General features: G+C 45.9%; 1 protein-coding gene across 1 annotated transcript in view; it reads left to right on the top strand.

The window, feature by feature from the left end:
• Positions 1 to 4,017: 4,017 nt before the first annotated feature.
• Positions 4,018 to 27,578, top strand: part of LOC122368014 (mucin-5AC-like) — a 29,884-nt gene continuing 6,323 nt past the window's right edge. Inside the window, exon 1 of the mRNA XM_043341602.1 lies at positions 4,018 to 4,203. The gene's annotated coding sequence lies outside the window, so the exon portion shown is untranslated. The remainder of the gene's footprint in view (positions 4,204 to 27,578) is intronic.

The raw sequence follows: 27,578 nt of genomic DNA, 5'->3' as shown, positions 1-27,578 counted from the left end.
GCATGGAGACTGCAGTCTGGTAAAGATCATGTTATGCATTTCTACCAGACCGTCGTTAAATGATTTAGTAAAATATACTCTTTGTCATTTACTATTTACATGGATAATTTCGGTGGGTTGGTATTAGTGTTAAGTTTTGAATGGGCTATGGCTTATCTTCAGAAATGTGATTTAAGCCCTATCTGTGAAATGATATGTCACAAAGCACAAAGTCATTTAGACATGGACTTTTGCATTCAGCTGACAAGATTCTGCAACTACTTTCAAACTATGGAGTATGGTTGGATTAATATTGAATAATTACCATGTCAAGGCCAAATAATTGATGTTCTTCTTCTGGTTTCTGTCTAGCGTCCAGAGATCTCGGCTCTGGATGACAGCATGCTCAAAGGATGCATCGAATAGTTAGGCTAGATCATGGCCATGGATTATCATCCTTATGAAAGAGTGATAATCCTTGTTATGGAAGGGTGATCATGATCACCCTGTGATAGATCATGGATCATAGTTATTTTTTGGGTATGATGTGGTTTTTGTTATAATGTGAGTTGTGACACAATCCAACGTGATTTCATGTGAATGCCGAATGGCTCATTTTTATGGGAAGGAATGTGATTACGAGCGAGCGAGCGCAGCGAGCGAAGTGAGTCTTTTCAATATAACGGAAAAATCTCAGTATGAGCGGCCCGGCCCGGCCCGGCCTGTAACGCTTTTGAGAGGCTTATATCTCAGCAACCGCTGGACCGATTGGCCTGCGGTCTTTTTTGTTGGGTAGCCCCATCCCTTCTACCCCGTAATTGACTACTTTTGATGCATCTCAGTGACCGTCGTGGCACGTGCCACGTGAAAAGTCAAGGGTGTTCAAGCTGTTTTGCAAAAGTAGTGATTTTGAGAGGCTCATATCTCAGCAGCCGCTTGGGCGATTGGCTTGCGGTAATTTTTGTAGGGTAGCAGCATCCCTTCTACCAAAGGTCGGATACTCTCGATGCATGTGGGTCACCCCCAGTGCACGTGCAAAATACAACAATAAGAGGTGTCAAATTTGTTCCCATTTCAGTAACTCGGTAATTACTGGGGCGATTTCGCTGAAACTTGGCATACAGGTAGGCACCCACCAGGCAATGCATTCCAATGTGTTGCGGTTAGGGTGCTACTGCACGTGCGCACGTGCAGGGGGCGTTTCCAGATCTCGAGAACGGCTGGGCCGATTGCGCTCAAATTTGGTACACGGTTGGGGACCGGTTAGTAGGGTGCCGTGCAAAAGTCATTTTGGACCCGTTTGCGCGTGCGCACGTGCAGAATGCCGCTTCCAGATCTCAGGAACGGCTGGGCCGATTGCGTTCAAATTTGGTACACCGCTAGCGACCGGTTAGAACGGTGCTTTGCGCAAGCCCATTGGAAGTACCCTCTCGCCCTTCCGCACGTGCAGGGCTCACTATCTCGCTCGCTCGTTCTTCGCCCAAAAGGCGTTTTACTGGTGTAATATGATGTGTAGTAACGTGATGTGATTGTTGGATGTGCTCGGACAGTCACATGCAGGCTTCAAAGCTGATGTGTGTATTTCACATGGAAACTCGCCCTCTGCAACACAAACAGGACACTAACACAGAAGTCCATGCAGATGCTGGACAAGTGGGGCGTGAGCAGCAGTCAGCAGATCATGCCAACTGGTGTAGCGGACCGACGGGCACGCACACACGAATGCAGGAGCGGGACTGTGTCCTGAATGCCCACAACCTCCCACAGACGAGCCACCACGGTCATGCCACAAACCAACACCCATACCCGCTCATGCATATCCTTCAGTGATCCAGTTCGTTTTGAGCACACGCTGCTTCCCATACATGTGGAGTGCCATGTAAGATGATCAGTGATCACTCCGAAACTGCTCGTAGCGATAAAATGGAGGTGGTGACATTCTGTGCAAAGCATAATACAGCAGCTCTCTCTCTCTCTCTCTCTCTCTCTCTCTCTCTCTCTCTCTCTCTCTCTCTCTCTCTCTCTCTCTCTCTCTCTCTCTCTCTCTCTCTCTCTCTCTCTCTCTCTCTCTCTCTCTCTCTTTCTCTCTCTCTCTCTCTCACTCTCTCTCTCTCTTTCTCTCTCTCTCTTTCTCTCTCTCTCTTTCTCTCTCTCTCTCTTTCTCTCTCTCTCTTTCTCTCTCTCTTTCTCTCTCTCTTTCTCTCTCTCTCTTTCTTTCACTCTCTCTCTCTCTCTCTCTCTCTCTCTCTCTCTCTCTCTCTCTCTCTCTCTCTCTCTCTCTCTCTCTCTCTCTCTCTCTCTCTCTCTCTCATAACTCGTATCATTATCACAGCGTTGTCCGTTCTATTCTGAAGGAGGATTATCCTGCATTTATCTGTGTATTTCTGACCCCTCTCATTCCCTCATAAGCCTTATCCTAAGCACACGGTCATCTCTTGGAAAGCCTCTCTCGCCAGCTGTCTCCAAGCAGGACGCACGGTCGATAGGGATCAAAGGACTGGCACCGAGGCACTCTGTCTGGTCGTTCAGACGCCGGAGAGTGTTCCCAATGTGTCTGCCTGATGTATGCGCGGTGCAGTGTTCCCAATGTGTCAGGAGCTGTATGGCGCCGGGCCCGCCGCGCCGCACGCGCATCCATTATGCGAGGCCGAGTTAGATGCGATGCCGCCGCTCTCCCCGCGTCGCTGCCCGCCGGCCGGCTGTCGTTCCGGCACCGATGGGACAGGTCAGACATTATACGACGCCAATGCATCAGAGGAGCAGCGACACAGTGTACCTGGAGCCAATGAGCGCCCCTGACCGACTCCGGCCCATGTCTCTGACCCAGATCCGGCGTGAAAAATACCTCAGTGCGGCGGCATCTCCCTGGCCCAGGATCCACGCCGGGGAACAAAAACAACGGCGCCGCTCAACCGGGCCAAATGACGCTTGTTCCGCCAGGAGGGTCGTCGAGTGCGGCGGCGCCGGTCGGCTGCGACCAGGCACGGAGCGCGGCGATCTGCGGCGCAGCGATAACCACATGCACGTGCGTGCGGTGATGCACGTGGCACGTGCGACCCGCGGTCGTCGTCTGATAGTCGCGCGTGGCCTGAGGTTGGCGGTTATTGCGGTGACTTGGAGCGAAAGAGAGATTCGACGGGATGTGGGTCAGGGAAGTTTTGCTGATCAGCAAAAAATAGAACGCTCAGTAAAGGGGGCTAGACATTATGTTGAATTTCAAGCCGGATCCCTTGATGCAATTTCTCTTTTTTTCAGGCGTTTTGTACATGCCAGAATATTCTAAACAGTATCTAGGATAAAAAAAAATGCGCAATTATTAATTCCAAGGGGTCATAACTGTTCCCTGAGGCGTCAGGTCAAGCAAGCATTGTTGAACACAGGAAGGCAATAGTAATCATTTAATCATGGTCCCAGATAAGACGTTTCTCTGTGAACGAGACCTCAAGAAGCATACGTTGCTATTAATTGTTATTCCTTCTAGCCCTTCGATATCAGTGCTGCCTAAAACAAGCGGACGACGCAATGTTCCTAAGCGCGAATAGTTCCTAGCTATGTGGGTTTATGCAAAATTTATGATATTGGCCATGCATTTCTATGCTTTCCAATTAGTTTCTGCGCGTTTTTAGGCGCCGAACCCAGCAACAAGCTAAATATGGTTTGGCCCGGCCCAACACAACGCAGTTGAATGTACGGGAATACATGCAGCCGAGCATGAAAGAATGCATGAACTGCAAACCACCTGATCACGAATCACATAGGAAAGTGGACTGACTCCAGACTGCACGTGACGGCCGATGACAGCGCTCGACTGCGGGGGGGGGGGCAGTGGGCCAAATTGAGGCTACCGACTTGGTGCCAATAAAACACCTCCACACGGTCGTGGAACCAAATAGTTATACCCTCTCGCATGCGTTGCTAACCCAACTCACCGGCCGAGCGCCCTCCACCTTACCCCTGACCGGCCGCTCGCATGTGGCGCCAGGGTCCCGCGGTCTCCCCGGCGGCGGCCGACCTACCGACTGTCGGTCCGCTTTCACTATCGCTGGTGCGGCGGCCGTCTGCACGGTGCCGGCCCGGGGCCCAGTCGTGGCCCGAGGAGTGTGCTGGTCGCTGCAGGCGGGCGCGGTGCCGGACGCTCTGGTCCGTGGCGGTGCGGGCTCGCGGCAGGAGGAGAGGGCTGACGGTCCCGCAGCACGGGACTCGGAGGGAGCACCTGTTGATCCGGTGAGTGTTCGCGTGGGAGGCGGCTCTGAGCCGGCCGGCGGCATCGACCGACCAAAACAGGATACGGCTATTGATCGGTGCATATTACCCTGAACTGCAGCTGTATAACAGGAGGTTCAGAACGCATTCATTCCCCTTCTTCATTCATTCACTATAATCTGACAGCAACTAGATCACCATTTGAGAACAGCAGGAGCAATCTTATTGACGCTTTTAACCGGTATCAATTCGATGCAACTCGCTTAGTTATAAATGAACACATAACACATTGGTGGCCGATGCTGGCTTAAGGCCTTTTCGTCCATGTTCCGCCTGTTAGTAGTTTACGGTCACAATTAGTTCCTGTCTCAGGGCTTCCTTTCTCACTGCACTCCTCCTACGAGTGCACGTACAAATGAAATAGAATTTAAGGGCAAAGATAAGGCGATATATAGGTGACTGAAAGCAAAAATAGCCAACGAATATGATCACAACATCGATCTTGGAGTGATTCTTCAAATGAAACACTTCTGAAGCACTTACCTATTAGGCAACCAACGTTGTTGTTCTATGAAAAGTGCATCCAATGCCATTCAATAGACGATCTTTTCAGCTGGGCATAATGCAAGTGGCGGTTGAGTTATCTTCCTTGGCTGGGTTCTCATGAACCTTTCCCGCAAGCGCGCTCATAACGTTTCCGATCCCTCTTCAACTTGTTTCGTGTTACTAAAATGAATTCCCAGCAAAACAGTGCCCTGAAACGGGTCACTCAGAAAAACACTGCATTCATACCATAATAGGTACAGTTTTGTTGACAGACATTAATAAATGACATCTTCAAGAGGTATAGAATGATTGCTTTTTGCTAGCCTGATGATGCGTTTTATTTTGAAGGTAGATACACTTTTGCAAAATAAGCATTAGGTATATCTTTTGGGTTTCATGAGTGGTTTGAATCAGGTATGCCATACGTAACAGTACATATGTCCTTTTACGTCCTGCTGCATGTCCTTTTATTAGGTCTTTGGTCTTATCAATGCTTTCTACCAAAGACCCAGCAGAACACTTTTCCTTTCCTTGTTACTTATAAATATGTAACTCCGCTCACATCATACCTGTCCGCAGGTTTGCTTTCGCTAAAACCGCACGACTCCCACGATTGGCGACGCTCCATCCTCGCTCCATCCCACCGTCCCGTCAGTCACAGACCTGCCCAGCAGGGTTGTATACCAATCAAGTCGATTGAATTGATTGATTTGATTCAACGCGTATTTTGAGTTGATTGGATTGAGTCGATTGACTTTTCGAGATGACTGGTTGACTGACTCGTTTGACTTTAGCGACTGGTTGACTGATTTGATTCCCGAAAATTAGAGTGACTCGTATGATTGAGTCGATTGAATGGAAAGTTCAAAGTTTTAGTTGACGAAAAATAATGACACCAATTGATGACATCAAAGATCACAAAACTACACTGAAAACTGCTTGTCATCACAACTGCAATATGGGGTAGATGGCCAAATAAAGAACAGGGCCTTAACATGAACAGCCAACTTTGACTTTCAACTGCAATAAACTGCTCCAATCCTGGTGATAGAACCTGGCGATGCACCTACCTACCTTTCTGCACTCAGCAGGAAACGTTTTTTTTTTTAATCCAGATGATAAAGTGCAAGGCCCTATACACTAATAAAGTGTGATTAATTAATAATTCACATCTCCACATCTCCTCAGAAACAACCTACTGAACTCTATAAATATATGAAACCCCTACAAAAATAACTGAAACAAAAGCGCCGTTTTCGTCTCGCTAAATTTGCTGCATTGTTTAATTTGCAGCAGAACGTTTGTTGATCCTTTTCTCCGGAGAGCCTAAGCATAACATATTTAATATATTTCATTTTCCTTAAATATTTTACTGAATGTTATAAAGTGGTTTTATTTTAAATGAAATAATAATTAAAACGAAATTGGTAATGTACAACCGATTTATTTTATGATAATCTACCATACTACATGATTATCAATGACGTCATCTTACCAAAAAATCAAAAGACGTAGAATAAGGATTCATAAAAGCTTAGCATACTTGTTGGCAACAGGCAAAACGTTTTCTTTGTTTTTTTTTTTTCGCAGTCGCACCGTGCCGTTTTGCGCGCCCTAACTCTTCAACAACAACAACAACAACCGTGCCGTTTTCGTGTTTTAATTTTCCTTGTTCCTACTTCCTTTGTCCTTAACTTATCCTGTGGTTCCAGAGTCCCTGTCCTCTCCATTTCCTTTTAAATATATTTTTAATCCTCATCCCTATCCCCCAGTCCTAACTGTTTCAAATTGTATTGCAATAAAATGTTTTGAATTCTTCACATATAACCTATCTACCTTCGTTGGTACTGTTGGTAGCCAGTGACGCATCTAGGCAGGTAAGTAGGTACCTACCTGCTTTCCTGCTGTCTTCATAAAGCATACCTAATGAAGTTGTCAAATTTGTAGCACATTTTCAACACTTTCATATGGTGTCGGTGTGGCATGAAACCTAGCTAGGTTGATTATGTTTAGGGTTCATTTCAGAAGAGCTCCGCATAACTTACATAAGAGACAGACAGGGGCTTTACATGGGGTAGATGGCCTGATGACTCAGCTGGAATATGGCCAAAATTAAATTGACAACTTTTAGGTGAAAGGTGGTGATTTGGGTTAAGGGGCGAGTCAACTACTGGGTTATTTTGCACCCATTAAATGAAACTTCTGCTCCAATTCTACCCATTGAACCTCAATATCATGATCCACCTGTCCATCACTAGGTATCCTTCCTTATTACATAGAAACTTTGAATAGCATGGCAATTTATAATTTTAAATGACAATATTTTTATGTTTCTTCTGTAGGTAGGTAGGTAGGTAGGTACACCAGACTGCTATGGACACTTTTCCAAGTTGGTGGGGCAAAAAACCTAATGTATGTCTTGGTTTGAGTCGTTTGATTGAGTTGATTGATTCCTTTCATTGTCGCGTTTGAGTCGATTGAATCAATTCCCGAAAACTGCTCTGACTTGATTGATTTGATTGGTTTCCCAAATTTGTCGTGATTGAATTGATTGCTATTGATTGAGTCGTATACAACCCTGCTGCCCAGCCGCACCGGTCCGAGCCGGCCCAGACCCGTCTCAGTGTGCGTTCAGTCGTGCTCAAATCGCGCACAGTGCGGTCACTGAGCACACAGGAAGTGAAACACGCGCCGAACGCCCCGGGCCAGCCACTAACGGTGTGTGCTACACAGAGGTGGACAATAGGCGACGGCGCGAGCGCACTGGGTCACTGCTGCTGCCGAACAGGAACTTAGCGCGCGCTTCATCCAACCTACATACATGAGGGCTGGGCGGGGTTTGATTTGATTTGTGGATAAAGACGAAAACTAAGGTAGGCAAGGCATGGTGCGATCCATGTGAGGCAACAGCATATACTGGCGGATCCAGGGGGAGGGGCCATTTAGGGAAGTGCCCCCTGCGGCGCCCGAAATCAACAAAAAAGCGGTTTTTCGAGAATAAAAGAAAACAAAACAAATTCTATGAGAAAAAAACTGGTTTTAAACTGTTCAGCAGAACGTAAGGGATCGAAATCCGGGGAGCTTGTTAATGAGAAAATGTGTGGGATATCCCCGCAGTGTCCAGGACCGTCTTTCTGGATCCGCCAGTGACAGCGTATACGCTAATCGATAAATTGCTCACGTCAGCGCAGAAACCCATCACATTGTATCGTTTCAGGCAGTATCTTCTTTGCCTTACAGCGAACTAAAATTGCTAAAGCTTTAACCCGCGCCCCAGTGGCGGTCTCAGCCAACTTCGCCCTAGTGGGGGGGGGGGGGGGCATATGTTACCACCCACCTCTAACTCAACAACTAAGAGGGCTAGAAAGACGCGGTAAAAAGCAGTCGATAGCTCTCAATGCGTACGTTTGAAAGTATTTCGGTCATTTTTCACCTTAGAGCAAAATTGGGGTCACCAGAGGTCATCAAAGGTCAAAATTTGCCAATTGTCATTATATTTTTCAGAAAACATGCCGCTATCTCAGGAACTATGGTAGCTAGAAAAACGCATGGAAGAGCAAACGATAGCTTTTGAACTCTTCTTTTGAAAAGGTCATTATCAATATTGACCTCAGGTCAACGGTTTAGCCTCCAGAGGGCAAAAACTCAAAAAATAGCTGTTTTTACGAAAAGTGTTTTTCGACAATCACTTTCGACTACAAAAAGCCACGACATTTCTATTGCCAGAATCGTGTTCCCCTCGCCGAGACGCGTCGAATGAGCTATAATTTGACCTTGAAAGGTCAACTTGAAAATTTGACCTCAGGTCAAGGTCATGACCTTACCGGAAAAGGTCATGTTGCATATCAGTCGATGCGTCTCAACAAGACAAACACAATGAGACCATCCCCAGCGTTCTATCTCTTTCCAATCGCGAGTTATTGGCAAAAAACTGTTTGTAGCCTCAAGTGACCTCGGATGACCTGTCTAGAGGCTATCACCAAAAATGACACCTTGGTCATCACGAGTGGACTAAATCATTGTGATTCTGAAATATTTGGACTGTTTCGATGCGTACACACGGATCTAGAGGCATTTTCATTTTTCTCCATTGACTTGTAATGGAAAGGTCACGCCACTGACCTGACCTTAGGTCACGGAGATAAAAAATCCGAGATATACAAATTGTAGGCGCCCATAACAGCATACAATCCACCAAGTTTCAAACCTTTCTGACAAACACTGCAGGCTGGACATGATTGCAAACTTTTTAGGCTTGGTCAGTTAACTTGACCTGGTGACCTGACCTGACATGACCTGGGGTCAAAAATTTCACACATTGTCCAAAATGGATGTACCAAAAGCTACCCCAAGCGGCGCGGCGCTACGCGCCGCGGTAATTTATTCACACGCAAAAAACGCGACAGGGTGGTAACATATGCCCCCCCCCCTCACTGGGGCGAAAGGTTAAAGCTAAAGCATTTGTTGAGTACAGCTCGAAACCCATTATACATATATGTATGCCGTTAATTTGGAATTAATTCAAAACGGTATTTCTTTGCCGATTGCCGAACAAATCAAGGCGGCATGGTCGTGTCATTACACTGGCCGCGACAGAAATGGCTGCAGCATGGCGCGTGATAGGTTGAAGGCCGTGGAAAACCCAGTTCTCTCACGTTACAAGCAGATGACATCTGAGTTCCGCTTAGCGGTCACGAGAAAATAAGTCTGCTGCAATGCATCGGTCGGTAGCACAGGCTTTAGCCAGGTATGTTTCCCAGGACAATTAAGAAATTGTCAACTACCTCTTCAGGCCTACTGATGGATCCAAGATGAAGTGTTGAAATGACTGTCAAGCATCTGATAACTGTCGGCTCAAGATAAACAAGAATCTTTTCGCACTGATGCGTGCGTTACCAATGTTTCAACAGCGTAGATCGTGCAATATTTGGCTTCATGAAGACATTATATCAGCTCATCCCAAGATATGTGTCTGGATGCCTGAAATCCCTCTTGGCCAAACATCTCTTTGTTCCTTCGAGCTGAAGATGCGATTACGCGCGCCTTGCAATCCGAGCTGGCCTGTGCCTGTTGCATCCCCCTCCTCCTCACCCCCCCTCACCCACTTCTTCCCTCACATGCGAATTGTTGAACCATCTCGTGACTGAGGCCTCGATTCAACAACGGCGACGACCCGGCTCAACAACGACGCGGTGCTAGCCGGAGCTGGGCCGGCGCGCCTTGCATGCACCCGCGTTCCACCGCCGGCCTCTGAGGCAACTAACCACCGTCCGCGAACAATGAACCGGTCGCGATTGCGCCATCATCCGCTGTGAGGAGGCAGCTCGTCTCCCAGAAAACGGCTCACCCATGCGTCATCCAACCGCAACTGCGATGGACGGCTGACCGGAATCGAGCCCGCCGCGCTGCCGGTTTGACTACGCGGACATTGTTCGGCCTTGACGAATGATGACATAGAGGCGGACTTCGTGCTGTGTATCATGCAAAGTTTTCGATATTTACGTTGAAGTTGGGGAAAGCGTTATCTTGCTGAGTGGGATGCGTAAGTGTTAAATATGTTCATAACGATCTGCTGGCACCACGGCGACTGTTGAGTGCCGTTCTTCGCTCCAGACGCAGCAGATGGAGGATCTGACGTGCCCCGCGGCTCGCCACAGGCGGCGAACGGCGACGAATGGGGTTAGGCCGACGCCTTTCGCGGACGATCATCTCAGTTTATGCCGGATTTACTCGGCACAAAGCAGCATACGGCACAGTCGGTCGGTCGGCGGCCCATTAGTGAGGTGGCTGACCTAGCTGGAAGGCGGCGGTGATTGGTGACAAACGGTGAAATACTGGAGCAGAAAATCCGAATGGCGAGGCCTGGTGGCTGACAATTATATATATTTTCCAAAGAAGATAGCATTTTGAAGGGTAGACGACTAGTGGTGACATACATGGTAAAGCAGAAGCAAAGCGAGCAATCAGGTTTAAAAAGTGGGTTGGGATGCATGAAATACATCACAAATAATGGTATGGTATGGTATGCTGGCGCAGCATTTTGTACGGGAAAGCAGCCTTGGCTGAAATTTATGTAACAAAGCGTGACCTTTCCTGTCCGCTGCAGAAATGTTGCGGAATAATTTATGCACACAAAAAAAATGAAGCTCTTACCAGTAAACATGCTAGACGTCATGTTTTTTGGTCACGATAGATATGAAACAAGCTAAGCTATGCCAAAAACTATACAAACCCATTCAGAAAGGCTGTTTCCATCGACTTCGCAGCAAGACCCTCTTGCCTTATCACGGCTCCGTTCCTGTCCGCTGCTGGTGAGATGAATGGCGAGGCGGCACGGTGCTGGCTCGGTTCGGTGTTTCACCTTCTGCCGTCCGCCAGCCGTGACTGGGTCGGCACTCGGCACCGGCCGGTCGAGAGTGAGATCCCGGCGCGCGCGGCCCGGGGAGGGGGCGACTTTCACACGCGGGGGCCGTCACCCGTGCCGCCGTCACTGTGCGCCGCCCACAGTCACGCTCGTGACGGCTGGCACAGATCCAGCAGTGACGTCACGCTCTGTTGACCGAGTGACGTCACGAGGACGGGTCGAACAGAAACAGTGACGTCACGCGCAAGCTATGGCACACTCAGTGGTAGTTATAGTATTTTGATGTAACTTGTTAACTTTTAACCCGCGCGGGGCTGGGGGGGGGGTAAATTTTACCCCCCCCCCTCGCGAATTTGTGCGATATCTCAAAAACGGCGGCGCGCAGCGCCGCCAAACTTTCAGTACCTTTTCTTACATCAATTTGACACCTTCCCTGAAAATTTGAGCGAAATCCGTCGGAAAATTTTTGAGAAATTGACGTTTTAGTGACGTCATGTTCGCCATTTTCGCCTCAAAAACGGCAAAAGTTCAAACGCCGCTAACATCTTCATTTTTAAAGGAATCAAGACGTAACAAAAAAGGTTATACGTAATTTTACTTTGTCTATCAAATGTCTATCTCGGTTTTTTGAAAATTTTGGATTTTGGCCTAAATTTTTTTCAAAAAACTGATTTTTTTGGGAAAATCATTATAAAATCCAAAATTTTGAGTCTATCGAAAAAACCGGAATATATGTCAGAGAAGTGGTCTATGTGCACCTACATACCAAATTTTAGAAGAATCGGTTCAAAAATGTGGGAGTTATTCAAAATTGTATGACGTCACGACACACAAATTTTTTGAAAAATGACTTTTTTGGAAGTTCTAGACCTCGTACGGAAACAAAAATAGCACCATTCGATTCGCCGTGAAAAACTGCATCAGATAGACACCTTTTTAGGCCTTAACAACCAACTTCAAAATTTGACCTCACTTGACCTGACCTTGACCTGACCTCGACCTGAAATTCATCCAGAGGTGGTCCATATCACTTATTGAGTGTGCCTATTGAATTCTATGAGTAAAATGACCCATAAAACATGTGTCGCACATGCCCTTTTCTATATTTTGTTTTTTGGTGACCTGACCTGACCTGACCTGACCTTGACCTTGACCTCTGAATGATATTGTATGCAACTAATATTGTCTTGGTAGCCTAAGAACACGTTTTGGGCGATCAGTCTCAGTCCATGACTCCATTCTTCGGCAACTACGGTTAAAGGCCGATACTGTAGAAACTTGCAATTTGTACCCTTGACCTGACCTTGACCTTGACCTCAAACTTTAAATTAAGTACATGTTTTTAGTAGTTCGTGATGAGAGCTTTCGATTGGCGTTTGAATTTTCCAAATCGGACCATTAGTTCGGGAGATAACAGGGGGGGGTAAAATTTACCCCCCCCCCCCCAGCCCCGCGCGTTCGGCTGGAGACCCCAGCCCCGCGCGTTCGGCTGGAGACCCCAGCCCCGCGCGGGTTAAACGACTGGCTCTCATACGATCATTGGGTGTTATGCTAGCCCATTACGAACAAATGCACAGATAAAGTCGACTTTCTATGATAAAGATGAACGTGCCTGTCAGCTTTGTACCTAGCTACAAGATATCAGTGTTCCGATTTCCGTGGGTTACAGTCAGACCTGTATCTGTTATCTTACCTTCAGTCAGCATTACTGTTTTAGGTGTATGTAGTATGTACCTTATCTCTTTTCATCGGAATTGTGACAGTGATCCCTGATGGGTCGTGTCCCAATATAGGTATTCAGTCATGTTTCGGCGCAGTAGGGAGCTTGGCGCTTTTTGGCGCTGGAGCCTTTTCATAACAAAAACAATTAAACTGTGGTAACTTTTGGAACCGTGCATCTGATGATATATGGCTAATGCACGTCTCAGTCATCTCACAAACCTACACATTCCATATCTTACATTCTCAGAACGAACAATTGATGAGCTACAAGGCGGATTAGGTACAATTAGCAGGTGAAGCCCTCATTCTCCGTAAAAGGCGTGATGATGCCATTTCTGACTCCCTGTGCGTCAAAGACCTGTCGCCGTATATATGTTACGGCCCGTTTGAAAACCCGGCCCGTATTAATGCTGCCCGGCCCGCATTAATACTGACCGGAAACCTGGCCCGTATTAATACGGCCCCCGGTCAGCATTAATGCGGGCCGCCTGGCGGTCAGCATTAATACGGGCCGGGCAGTATTAATACAGCCCACTTTTTTCCTCACGGCCATATGAAAACTCGGGCCATATCAAAACTAGCCAACTAGTCTCTATTCCAACCATTCTCTATTCCTACGCAAATGCTGCGTAGGCCTGCAGTGGTCTTAAATGTCTTTTATACTTCTTGACTGTTGGCTAGTAAATGTTTGTTTCGTGGTATCTTCAGCTCCACCATACCTTGACCTTACACCATACATGACCTTGACACCCACCATAATGCATTGGTACAACATCATTTTACATGTTCCAGTGTTTAAAACCACAAGAAGACTAGAAACACGCAGATAATATGAGCCAACATACGCTGAATTGCGATTCCGGCCAAACATGGTCTCGAGGATCAGGTCACAGGTCAAAGGTCATTTGGGTCAGGGTCATGAAATTTTAGAGCACACTGTAAAAAATATTGACTAGCCCCTCGTCAAATGATTCTCAACGCTAAATGTCGGGGGTACAGACTAGTTTTGCATCCTACTTTTGACACACGCTGCGAGCCCCTGGCTTGTTTTGTGTTCGTCAGATGACAGTTACCAGGTGTCGGTTAGTTTTTACCACGTCCCAAAAATAGCTGGAGCGTTTCTGCCTTGTTTTGGAAGCAGGTCCTCGTTAATGCTGTGTATGATAACAAAGTACCTAGTAACAATAATAACGAAAAACAATGTCAAAACGAGGGCGGCTTGTTTAGTGACGATGCTCAAAAGAAGCATCGTCTTGTTCCTACTTAACGAATGAAGCTCAAACTAGGTCAAAACTAACGTATTGCTCAACCCATAGTCAGATGACCAGAAGATCCTACGCCGCCCAATCCAGTCATCGAATTTGCCAGCGAATTCGTTTGAAGACCATCATATTATTAAATATCGGTGGTCTTCAAACGAAATCCCTTACCAGTTTGATGACGAATTCATCCGGCCCATTCCAAAAACGCTCAAGATAAAATGAAAGTGTATTTCTGAAATAATGTGCTTTCTTGCAATGCACCTTTCGTATATCAAGCGAATCTTTCACTTCCAGCGCCCGTTTACAGTTATCAATCGAATCAGAAGCATGCACATACCTATCGATAGATCTGAACCTAAGAACACAGAAGACATTTTGTAGAGTACCTGTCTGAGCCTATGCAGTGGAGCCCGTGAGCCGCCCAACCGCAGCTGCCTCATGAACTTGATGATAGGTCTGAACTAGAGTTGCAAAGTTTTCCCAAAAGGCTGCTACCGGCACCGCCCCGCCCCACAAAAATTTTCTGGGATACCGGCATGCTACCACGCCCCAAGCAAAAAAACCGCCAAATTACCGGCATACTAAAAAAACCTGCATTCTTGATTCTAGCTTACCCCTGCAAGAGATGCCACATTTTGGCAGTTTCAGTACCCCTCCCACCCAACAGCCATCCATTGTCCAACCACAAATACCAGCAGGCTGATTTTGGCTGAGTTGGCCCCACAAATACCCACAATTTTGAAACTCAATTCCAGTCTATAACTGTTAAAATATCACCTTTAATCAAAGAAGTATTGCCTACAAAAAAAAACTATTACATTCATCAAAAAGGTGAGGACAAAAAGGACTTGAATTACTGAAATGTGTTTTTGAAGACTGGACAGTGAGCAGTAATCACATTTACATTTCACAGTTGTTCTACTTTTCCATATTCTCCTAAAATGTTGCAGGCACCAGCCAAATGTTTAAAATATAGATGGTCAAAACATAGATTAACAAGTACAGATTAGGCCATCTTCCTAACTGAGGAAGCGAGATCAACATCTACTTTTTCCTATCCACTATGGCTTGCTGGTTCGTGAATAAGATACGAATCATGTAAAAAATGTGTTAATAACTCACTGGTCCTGAGAATAGTCACCAAATAATATGTATAAAAACGATATCTTCCATCCTCTCCAACCTCAAGCGGGAACAAACATAAGGTTATCGATTTCGAAACAGATGCGCCATAATAGAGGCTTTTAACCAGCTGATTAAAACGCTGCAAAAAAAAAATGTTTACTGACTGCAAGCCACTGCTTCGTGAATGATTATATTGATAAAAATTACCCAACACAATATTAAATTATAATGAAATCAACATTGTAGTGTAATTCACTGCAAAGAAATTCATCTCTCTTCAGTTATTCAACCAAAAGGGTATATGAATAAATATTACGTCATCAGATTACATCCATTCATTAGGGGAGAGAGAATCTTAAAAGTAAATCCTTGGTTGTCTAATTAATTGCGCCACTTTTTGTCAATTTTGCCTGCATGATGTGTTTTCTTGTAAAGATAGGACAAAATGCCAGTTTAAATCCATTTTCATTTAATAATGGGACCAAAGTCAGACTCAGGGCTACCTAACACCTGCCTTTTCAGCTGGATTTTCAGTGTCAAATTCTTTGCAGAGTTTCTCAGACATCTCATGATCTCAGGACTCAAGGCCAGTTTCCAAACATTGTGTTTTTTGGTGTTTTGATTCTGCCTTTTCCCCTAGGGAATATTGTCATGAACATTGATTTATTTTATTGTGCTATACGTATTACCTACCATTAGACTTACTAGTTTATCGTGCTTTTGCAACATGAATGAGTATTCTTCCTTTTATAGACCACAGAATTCTTGACAATTCTAATTATAACCAAGCCTGTGAATTGTGTGAAATGCTGAGGTCCATGTGTTACCCCTACACTTAGCAATGGAACTTCTACCACAAAATGTATCTTGCAGTGGCTAATATTGCTGTTACTACAATTTGAGAGCCTCTTAGTGTCCAAAGTTTGAATCATTTGCTGATATTTTTTTTTTGCACAAAATAAAAAATACCGGCATGCTACCGGCAAGACATGCCAGTTACCACGAATAAACCTGCGGTAGTGAAAAATTACCGGCATGCCGGTAGTGTGGTAGTGAAATTTTGCAACTCTAGTCTGAACCTCAGATTGGCCAGAGCTTGGCCGTCAATAACCAGCTTATTTATATCCACAGTTGTAGTGACTTAGGGTTTGGAATTTGCCAAACCTAAGTTTTGATTACCAAGAGAAGTTTTGTACTTCTTGCACTTGCCCTTTCTTCATAACTTTGGCGGAAATCGTCGTAGTGAAACTTCAGTGTTCCGTTAGCTGTCGGTTCTTGAGAGAGTTGGCCAGGCCGGACACCGGGGGCGGCTCCACAACTTTCGAAAAATTAAACCTAAGTCCTATTGCACTGCATGGAGAGCAATTCATTTAAAATCGCTCTTGTTCCCCCCCCCCCCTCGACAACTTTGCAAACGTCTCTGCGCGATTTGGTTGAGAATAATGGCTTATGGCAAGTTATTGAATCAGAACGTCGATCACTGCAGGTCATATATCAGCAAGCAATTCTTCATAACTATACACTGCACAAATGGAAACGATACAGGTTTGCCCAGTGATAAACACTCGCACTGCACAGACTCGCGCACCCCCGACCGAACGCGGCACGGCACAGCGCAACAGCTGGCGCCGGGAAGCCGGGAACGCATTAAGTGAAGGATTCACAGGTGCGCAACTTTATTGCGAACAATAAAAACCTACCGCAAACGATTTTTAAAAAAAAAAAGTTTTAGGGCAATCGGAAATACAAATGTATTGACTTATAGAAATAAAATTGTCATTCACCTTCCAAATAACCCAACAATTTATTTGCCGTAAAAAGTGTCTGGAAATGGAAAGTTGCTAACATGATTCAGCAAGTAGGGAAACGCAGCCGCTACCTGGCGAATAATCTCAGGCTGGTTTAGTGACGAGTGCATTGCTACGGCTTGTTCCTCAACCTTCACAGATTACTATGACAAAACTACCCCTAGTATTTTGATCATCCTGAGGCTGGCTTTCACCTAATAATTTGATGAGGGTCTTCCTCGTTTCGGATTGAGGCGAAAACAAACGTCAAACAACCTTGATAGTTAATTCAGCACTTCAAAACAAAGGTACACCTAGGGTATCATTACAATACCGGATCATAACGATCTGGATAGTTCTCAGCCTGTAAGCTAACTAAGCGGTAACTAGTCAAGTGGTAGGTACCGGAAGCATTGACAACCTGGTGACTGTTTCGAGACCCTTGTTTTGACACATAGCTCGTCAATATTTTTTACAGTGCAGGTGTAAAATTGAATAACTCGAGGGTACTGAAAGTTTCGTCGCGATCGGCCGTTTTTTACGCGAGTTATTCGCAAAAAAAAACGAGGGGGGGTCCGTTCGACCCCCCCCCTATAAGTGCGAGGGTTAAGTGGAAATCAGTGCTAAAGGCCTCGAATTATGACATTTTCAAAATGAAGTTGCCATACTCTTTATGATCACTAGTTATTAACCCGCGCCCTGCTGGGGGGGGGGGGGGGTTGAACACCCCCCCCTTGTGGTTTTGTTTTTGGTACACCTTATCATGCATCAATTCTACACATGTTGTGAAAATTTCGGACCAAGGTTATTCAAGGTCAGGTCACCAGGGCCTCGTTTCATAAAACTCTGCCGTAACTTACACCTTTCCGTAATTCACACCCTTTCAAACTATGGAGCGCAAATAAATCCGTTTCACAAAGCCACAACTGGAATTGTTTACACCTCCGTAACTAAGCACATTTGCGTAGTTACCGTAATTTATCAAGCGTCCTACAAATTACAATTTCATGTCAACACTTATTTTTTTACAAAAATTTATAAAACAATTATGTTGAATTTAAATCTTAAAAATTATTTATGAAAAAGCAAAATTGATATTGATGACCATCGTTTATTAAAACAATATATTAAAAAAACAGCAGAAAGCCAGCTAAGCAGAAGTGCCTAACTACGAAAGTGGCGCGGCGCGGCGAATAAACAAAATTCCGATAGTGGCCACAAAAAGCGACTGGTACAGAAGATTTGCAGTTTCTTTTTCTCATTTTGGCTGTTCTTTCTTCCTCACCGGGCTCAACATTATAAAATATATTAAAAATTAGCTTCGAATCTTCACATTAATTCAAAATCACGCAACATTTTTGTGCGTAGTTTACACCACTGATATCAAGAGCTTGATAAAATATTTGGCGTTAATTACGTCGTTTTATGAAACCCAAATGGCATCAAGTGGTCCGGAATCGAGCATTTGCCGTAAATGAAGCTCCGTACTTTCGATGGCGTGAATTACTCCGGTCTCCGGCTTTATGAAACCGAATTGGCATCAAATACGCCAAATCTGGCATAATTGACGGAACGCCGTAAGTAATTCCTTTTATGAAACGAGGCCCTGGTCACTTGAAGTGACCTCACCTCATAAAAAGTTTCAATGTCTGTCATAACTACACTGAGTGACCGATGGCTTTACAACTTTCAGCGATTGCTAAGAGCAATAGCATGTACAAAATGTATATCTCAGAATTTTGATATCGATGACCTAAGGTCAGGTCAATTTTGCGACCTCCCCATTATAAGTCATTGGGGAGAAAATTGAAATGCGCCTCTTTTGGACGAAAGACATTATAAACACTCCCAAACACTGAATTACAAGTGGTTTAGACACACTGAACATTAAAATGGTGTCCGTGACCCCCTGTTTATGCCCTGAGGTCATCTTAGGTCACGAATGTTATCTTACAGTTTTTCGCAAATAACTTTTAATAGAGGCATGCTAACGCGATGAAAACGCCTTAGATGTGTTCAGCTCGACGATACGGATCGACTGATATGCAACATGACCCTTTCTGGTCGGTCAGGTCATGACCTTGACCTGAGATCAAATTTTCAAGTTGACCTTTCAAGGTCAAGTTATAGTTCATTCGATGCGTCTTGACGAGAGGAACACGATGCCGGTAAAAGGAAGCTCGTACAAGGCTTGGGTCAAAAGTTATTGCAGAAAAACTGTTTCCGAAAAAAATCGACTATTTTTGCAGTTTTTGCCCCCTGCAGGCAAAACCAATGACGTTAGGTCAAATCTGAGAAGATTACTCAGAGAGGGCGTTAATAGGGCTATCGAATGCGCTTTTCCGCGGCGCTGTAGCTCTATTGGTTCCCGAGTTATGCGTTGGCTTCTTGGAAATTGTCGACATTCGACCTGGAAATCGGCGAAATTTTGCCTTCAATGACCTCTGGTGACCTGACCTTTGACCTGACCAAAAAATTGACCGACGTGAATTCCTCATTATTTTTGACGCTCATTCGAACGCCGCCTAATTCCGCGTATCGCTACGTGGCCCAGGAGCCAAGTTTGAAGGGGGGTGTTCAAACACCCCCCCCCCCCCCCAGCAGGGCGTGGAAATCCAGGACCCCCAGCCGGGCGCGGGTTAAGATCAGATAATGAAACAGATGCGTAATACGCTGATACTCACTGTCGGTCCTCCAGCGGTAATGGAAGAAATGGGCGCCGGCAGTGTCGGCACTCCCTGAGGTGACCTTGGGCGATGTGTTAGACCTGCTTTTATTACCCTGGGCAACGTCTAGATGAATATTGCTGGTTGTCTCTACAAAATTATGATAAACCCTCGTTTGTTTTCTCTAAATGGTGTTTTGAAGGGGGGGGGCAGATTCTGCCCCCCCCCCTGTCTAACTTCCGAACCGATGGTCGTAGAAAGACGGGGAAAACGGCAATCGAAAGCTCTCAACAAGGCGGATCTTAGGAGCCCAATTTTTTTTTGCTTAAGTAGGTCAGAGGTCAGGTCAAGGTCAGGTCAAGGGTACAAAATGCAAGTTTCTACAGTATCGGCCTTGCACCGTAGTTGCCGAAGAATGGACTGAGACTGATTGCCCAAAACGTGTTCTTAGACTACCAAGACAATATTCGTTGCATACAATGTCATTCAAAGGTCAAGGTCATGTCAGGTCAGGTCAGGTCACCAAAAACAAAATATAGTAAAGGGCATGTGCGACAAATGTTTTATGGGTCACTTTACTCATAAAATTCAATAGGCACACTCAATAAGTGATATGGACCACCTCTGGATGAATTTCAGGTCGAGGTCAGGTCAAGGTCAGGTCAAGAGAGGTCAAATTTTGAAGTTGGTTTTTAAGGCCTAAACAGGTGTCTATCTGATGCAGTTGTTCACGGCGAATCGAATGGTGCAATTTTTGTTTCCGTACGAGGTCTATAACTTCCAAAAAAAATCATTTTTCAAAATTTTGTGTGTCGTGACGTAACAAAATTTTGAATAATTCCCACATTTTTGAACCGATTCTTCTAAAAATTGGTATGTAGGTGCACATAGACCACTTCTCTGACATATATTACGGTTTTTTGGATACACTCAAAATTTTTGATTTTTTAATTATTTTCCCAAAAAAGTCAGTTTTTTGAAAAAAATTGGGCCAAAATCCAAACTTTTCAAAAAACCGAGATAGCCATTTGATAGACAAAATAGAATCACGCATAACCTTTTTTGTTACGTCTTGATTCCTTTAAAAATGAAGATGTTAGCGGCGTTTGAAATTTTGCCGTTTTTGAGACGAAAATGGCGAACATGACGTCACTAAAACGTCAATTTCTCAAAAAATTTCCGACGAATTTCGCTCAAATTTTCAGGGAACGTGTCAAATTAATTTATAATAAGGTACCGAAAGTTTGACGTCGCTGGCGTAACGCGTTTAGAAGTTATTGGCGAAAAACGGGAGGGGGCAGATTCTGCCCCCCCCCCCCCAGCGGGGCGCGGGTTAATCACGTATAATAGCATCTATTTTCTCGAGCACGTTTTGTTCCATATCATTGCCGAGCACTAGTTTGAACTGCTTGCCCAATTCACTGCCTTTCGATCTGTTCGCTAGTCTCGGGGTATATGTTCCGGTCTTGTAATCGAATGGTTGTGGGTTCGAGGCGGGGTTGGCGAATATTTACACATGGCGTTCAACTTTTATCAGTAAGCCGCCGTCTATAAAGACATGCTAATGTAATTGATTTTGCAGCAGACGGATAAGTTTTGAAATAAAAGGTGGGCAGCATTAATACTGCCCACCTAAATCGGCCGCATTATTACCGACCGGCAAGGCGGCCCGCATTAATGCTGACCGGCCCGTATTAATACGGGCCAGGTCTCCGGTCAGTATTAATTTCGGGCCGGGCAGCATTAATACGGGCCGGGTTTTCAAACGGGCCGTAACATATATAGCTCTGGTGTCGCCGCCACCCCGAACTCGCTAATCGCCTTACAGCATGGTAAACAATTCTGTCTTGCTCTGACGTCATAAGAGCCGGATACTGCGTGCTTCGGCCGAGCGTCCACCTTTGCGTCCATCTCCCAGCTTCGCCCACACCCTGTAGCTCGGCTGTGCCCTCTTTTAGCTGGTGCATATGCTAGCCAGAGGCCTGCATGCTTACAAAGCTACTGAGAAATTATCAGTTGCTGATCTGTTAAATATATAAGGCAATTCGATCGAGCAAAAGGTCGGCTTGCTGCCCCTTTGCCGCCTGCTTTTCGAGAATGAAAAGATATTATTTCAATGCAAAACTTTGTTGTAAAAATACATTTTCAAAACACACTGCCCAGGGGTGTCGTTTTCCGAAAATAACTGGTAGGGCCTAGTGGCGGCAGACGACCATATGTGACGGGGGTTCGCCAAGGTAGGGTATCCCCAAATCTGCCTTTCTCATCGGATTTCGGCCACTTATTTTTCCACCTTGATAGCTGACAAGGCAAACTAAAATCTAAAAAAAAAACTGGAAATCTAGGCCCTCACGGGACCCGATGCACACAGTTTTAAAGGCATTATTAGTGTCAGCGGAACACATGCCATTCTAATAGAGGCCCAGGCCGACTAAAAAGGATGATTGTGCTGAAAGGGCCCAGGGAAGTTTTTGAAGGCCCACACCGAGTGAAGGGTTCGACAACTGACGAGATCTCTAAACATTACAATAGTTATAGAAAGACCTGCTTGCTGTTTTTTTTATTTTGCATCCCGGTTGCACTGAGGCATACCGGGGAGGGGAAGTGTTGGCTAAGATAAAAGAATGAGAAGTTTAACCCTCGCACGACCAGGCCATTTCTCATAACACGAACGACCAGGGGGGGTTGTTACGACCCCCCCCCCCTGGCGTTTCGAAACGGAAGGTCGTAGAGCTTAGCGGAAAAAACCAACGGATTGCTCTCAACGAGATCTCGCGATTGGTGGTATATTTTTTGGTCCTAGGTCAACATTTGACCTACTTTTGACCGGTCAAAGGTCAAATTTTCGGAAAAAATAGACTTTTTTTCAACTTTCGGCGGCGATTGCGGCAAAACGGTGGGAGATATCGACTTGAAACCTTCACTATCGTGTTCCTTGATTAATTTTCTATCGTTTGGTATGTATTTCGTTTCCCTAGCTCTAAAAATGGCGCGTTGGGAGCGCCGGAAGTCGGCAAGGTCACAGTCGGCGGCAGAAATTCGAAAAATCAAAATTTAAATTTTTGAAATCTGATTGTATTTTTGGATTTGGGAGGTCCATTTGCTCCCTATAGAAGCTAATATTGCTGCATATTCCCATTGAGGTGACAAGAATTAGCAAAATAGTGGTTCGGGCGCTTTTCAAAAATAGTACCGGACGCTGTTCCTCTTGTGACGTCATAGCTCCGTGACCTGACCTGACCCGGTCAAATTTCTTATACCATATGATAGCCAATACTTGCCCCAACATGCATGAGAAGTTTCATCACGATCCATCAACTGATGTCCGTACCACCGGCAGGAAACCTCGGGCGTTGGCACTCAGTTTGTGAAAATCCGGCCGGAGGCTGTACCTCTTATGACGTCATAACTCCGTGACCTGACATGACCCGATCAATTTTTTTCGGCAAAAGATGCGCAAAGGCTGCCCCAGAGGGTATTGAAAATTTCAGCCCGCTACGACAAGCCGTTTAGCGTGCACTTCGAAAAAACCTCAGGGGGGGTGATACAACCCCCCCCCCCCTAGGCGTTCTAGGGTTAAGTTTTCGTAATATCATGCGGAAAGGACCTGGCGCTGGACCCTCGGGAATCAGGGTGTAGGATCTACTCCAATGAATATTGCCTATTCTGAAGCATCGCGGCACCCTCCAAAGTTGGTTTAGGGCCTTTAGAGGCTGGTTTTGGAGACGGAGCTGATTTATAAGGCGCCATCGCGATTCGCGCGGCGTGCGGCGCTCAGAGGCAGCCATGGGCCGTCTAAAACCACTGGTCTTTTGAGCATCTTGGTATCCATCAAGGACTTGAGCCCATGGGACACACCTCATTTCCAGCTACATGTGCTTCCCGTGGTTAGAACCTTAGATGTATATGTGCTTATTTGCTTGTTGCATCGTTTTACTTTTTTGTCAAGTGAGCGCTGACGAAATATTGGCAGGGCTCAGGGAACATTGGATAGGGTCCAAATACTCAAACATTGGTAGGGCTCGGGCCCTACCAGGCCTATGCAAAACGACACCCCTGACACTACCTCTATGATTTACCACTCAGTCTCAATTTCCTATTTCCTATAGTATTGAGTAGGTGTCTATCTGTCAATGCCGTCTCTCTACAGGGTTGGGCAGATAAATTGGGACAAATTTCAACTTCCTCTAAAACGACTATTTTTTGAGTGATAAAGATAATTTTTGAACATAAATAAAGGCTAATGAACATTTTTCCATGTTATGCAGGTTACGTTGTAATTTTGAGTCGGCTGGTCACAGAACGTGGCCTTAAGCAAGCCACTATCAACTTAGTCCGCGCCCACATGCATGCCAATATTCTAATTATGCTCCATCAAATGGCTGAAAGTGGTGTGTATCGAACAGACGTAAACGTTGGAGGAAGAGATGATATTGACTCAATATTACATACCTATTGCGTTGACACCGGCCGCTCCCCCGGTTTTCCAGGGGGGTTAAAAGGCAAAATTCAGTTAAATCAGAGGATCCTCGCGAAAACAGTGGCGCGAGCTTACAGGGAAGGTAGCCGCAGGCCCATGTCACTCCACTTTTGATGACATCATATGGGGGCCTCAAGACAATAATGGCGCGGCGCGCCACAATCGCTTCAAAGCTACTTGCCAACAGTTGCCATTTTTGAAAATATTATTTTGAAATAAAGTTCTAAGTAATAAAAATATTGTAATAAAGTTGTTGTATAAATCGATACCATATCTAAAAACTTACTGAAAAATGATTTATTCATAGTAAAAATATAAGCTCGATGCGTTTTTACGTTGCTTTCCTGCAACTGCAGAGGGTTTTTAAATCGTCTATATCTTCAAAACAGGCCATTTCTTAGCATATTGCTGCTCTTTTTTATCGCTAGAAAATTAGTTGGACTTTCCAATGACATCAATGGTTGAGCGATGTGTGTAGAGTGTCACCAACAATCTTCAAGTGAAGTTAGTCATTTTTACGTTGTGAAGGAATGGAGTACCCCTTTCGAGCATCAGGGGTGACGTCACTCAGGATCTGTGTCTGATTGGTCGGCGGGGGAGTGACTGTACCTTCTATAGATGGCCTTGGGTAGCCGCGCCATGAGAAAGCGATATACCAGCACCTCAAACATGTACTCTTATGCATTGATGCATATCAACCTGTTAACATAGATGTTGAAGCAGCTGTGACGTTAAAAAGATTGTTTCCTCTTGAAGGGCTTGGAGAAGCGAGCAAGCACGTGCAGGTCATTTCTGACGATGGTGTCCCCTTAACCGAGCATATGAACAACTGCAAACACCATGTAACATCGCAACCAGCCCAGAAGACGTGATATTAGTTCCAAAAAAACATGCAGCAGACATCGGTGATGGCATTCCACTCGGTGACTTCTGACGGTCACGTGGGGCCCCCTTATTTTACGGAATCGGGAGGGGGTTCGCCATTAAAGGGTACCTAACCATTATTCCGGCAGTTCGAACCAACAAGATGGAAGAAGGCAACATCCTGCATGGGGTGATGCTCTTCGAGGAGTCAGCTCCCCGGTATACAGTAAATTAAATACAAAATCTCCTGAAACGGAGGATCCCGCAAACTGTACCCAAGGGAAAATGCCCCCTTCCTCATTAAACCTCAGCCCACACAAGTTCTGGTTGCTGGGGCGTTTTTGCGGGTGAGTCTAACGAACGTCCCCATGTGACTGTGACGAGCCTCAGCAGTGCCAGTCGGCTACAATTACGAGCCATTTCAGACGGGAGATCTCGCCGCGCGTGCAGTCAGTCCAGGCACCGACAAGGACTGATGCAGGTGGACCACGGTGACCATATTTAGTGATAAATGTGTAAAATTGGTGTGACAATATGTGATCCAAATTTGAAATGCCTATGTTTACAAATTTCTAAGCTACGGCGTTTTAAATGCAAATACGTATTTTGTCCCAATTTATCTGCCCAACCCTGTATATGTCTCTCTGTTTGTCGGTCTGGCTGAAGGTAATACCTACAGCCAGACCGACAAACAGAGAGACATAGGTATGTCTGTGTGTTTGGGTGTCTGGCCGCCCGGCGCTCCCCCTGGCTGCGATAATTGGATCGGCACCCGCCCATCTGGTCGCCACCTCTGGTGATCGGCAGTGTTTTCCTACCATCAGCTGCTCGTCTCCCATGACGTCACAGGGTTACCAAATAAGCCGCCGGCTGCCGGTCGCTGATTGCTGCCGGGGGCGCCGGGCTAACCAGTGCCCGACCGTGCAGCTCCCAACCGGTGATGTTTGCCCTCTGTGACCCATCAGACCAGGCGCGGATACAAGGGGGGGGCCATGCCCCCCCCCCCCTTGGCCGATTTTTTTCAAAAATAAAATAAAAAGTTAAAAAGTTAAAAAGCTGAAAAGGGGGCCTCCTGAAAATAAAGTGGCCGAAATCCGATGAGTTTTTTTTTTAACCTACCCACTTAGTTATTTCTTAGAAGACTAGCTGAGAAGACTTCTTTGTTAGAAGATTGGTAAAGCTTTTCATAACTTGGAGGTCTCTTATACTCACAGAGATGACCACTTTTACAGGGCCTCCTAACCTGCACAGAGGGCCTCCAAGCCTGCACAGATGTTGAGATGTTGCCTGAACAGCTAGATAAGCTCAATAGACGCAGTTTTTTTGGGGGGGGGGGCCCAACAAGTGGGAAGATGGGGCCTCCAACAGGTGGGATTATGGGGGGGGCCTCCTGGTTTCTAATGGCCCCTCCCTTGGAGATTTTCTGGATCCGCCCCTGCATCAGACACTGACCAAATCAAACGATACCACAGCCAGACGCACCACGAACTGAACCTGCTCACCGAAATAAAGCGCCCGATCGTTTAATTTTGATGTGTTTTTCAACGATTTGAAGAGAACTATAGTAGACGACGTTTATATGTAATATTTCCCGTAAATAGGCATGGACTTTATGTTGTACCTCATCAAAATTAATTCAGAGCATGCCACTGCATTTGCTTTCTACTTCCAGTCTTCCGAGGCATGGATGTAGACTGTCGGGCACGGCCCGCACAACGCCATGTCACGTCGGTCCCATGATCGCTGGGTCGGATGATCTGCCCTAGGCGACACGGTGCGCAGTGGCGGATCCAGGGGGGGGCAAAATGGGCATTTGCCCCCCCAAACGGCATGATTTTAACATTACGCCTATGGACGATGCATGGAAAGAATCGATAAATTTTTATGGTTTGCCCCCCCCCCCCAAACCTCTGAGCTGGATCCGCCTCTGACGGTGCGAGCCTTCACGAGCGGCTGGACGGCCGCCGTGAGGGCACACGCGCGCCAGACGAATGCCGCAGCGCGCCGGACACGCCGGCATGCGCAGCGACAATACCGAGTGCGCCACTTTCGCCACTGGTGCGCCGCCCGGCCGGGGCTGCTAGCTGGCTTGTGGCAAACGCGCCACACCCGCGGTCGTCAGCTGGTCTGAGCTGTGGTGTGGTCGCGGCAGGGTATCAGCCGCCTGCAAGGATGCGGATGCATCAATTGTGCGCAATTTGGAAAATATTTCCTCTTCTCAGACAGCACAATAATTGTATGCCGTTCGAACTTGAACACTTACCGGTGGACGATATAAGATGCGTGATATTGTTTGAAGTCGATGATAGCACATCCATAGACATCTTAGCGCACAAATCTCAAGCGGCTTCTCCCAAGCATATCAATATACCATCCCATGTCGGGTATAAGCTCATTAAATATACCTACCCTGGGGTACAAGCTTGTCTCTTCCGCTAGAATGGTCAGCATCGCAATCTATCCTACGTGTGTTTTATTATAAGATGTTATCCATTGAACGGCTTCCGCGTTACATATAGCGCCATCTTGAGACGGGCTTATCTTCGCTCACCTGGAATCTGGGAATCTCCCATGTGCGCT

This window comes from Amphibalanus amphitrite, unplaced genomic scaffold (genome assembly GCF_019059575.1).
Source record: "Amphibalanus amphitrite isolate SeventyFive unplaced genomic scaffold, NRLGWU_Aamphi_draft 000914F_arrow, whole genome shotgun sequence".
NCBI lineage: Eukaryota > Metazoa > Arthropoda > Thecostraca > Balanomorpha > Balanidae > Amphibalanus > Amphibalanus amphitrite.
This window is presented reverse-complemented; position numbering and strand designations above follow the sequence as displayed.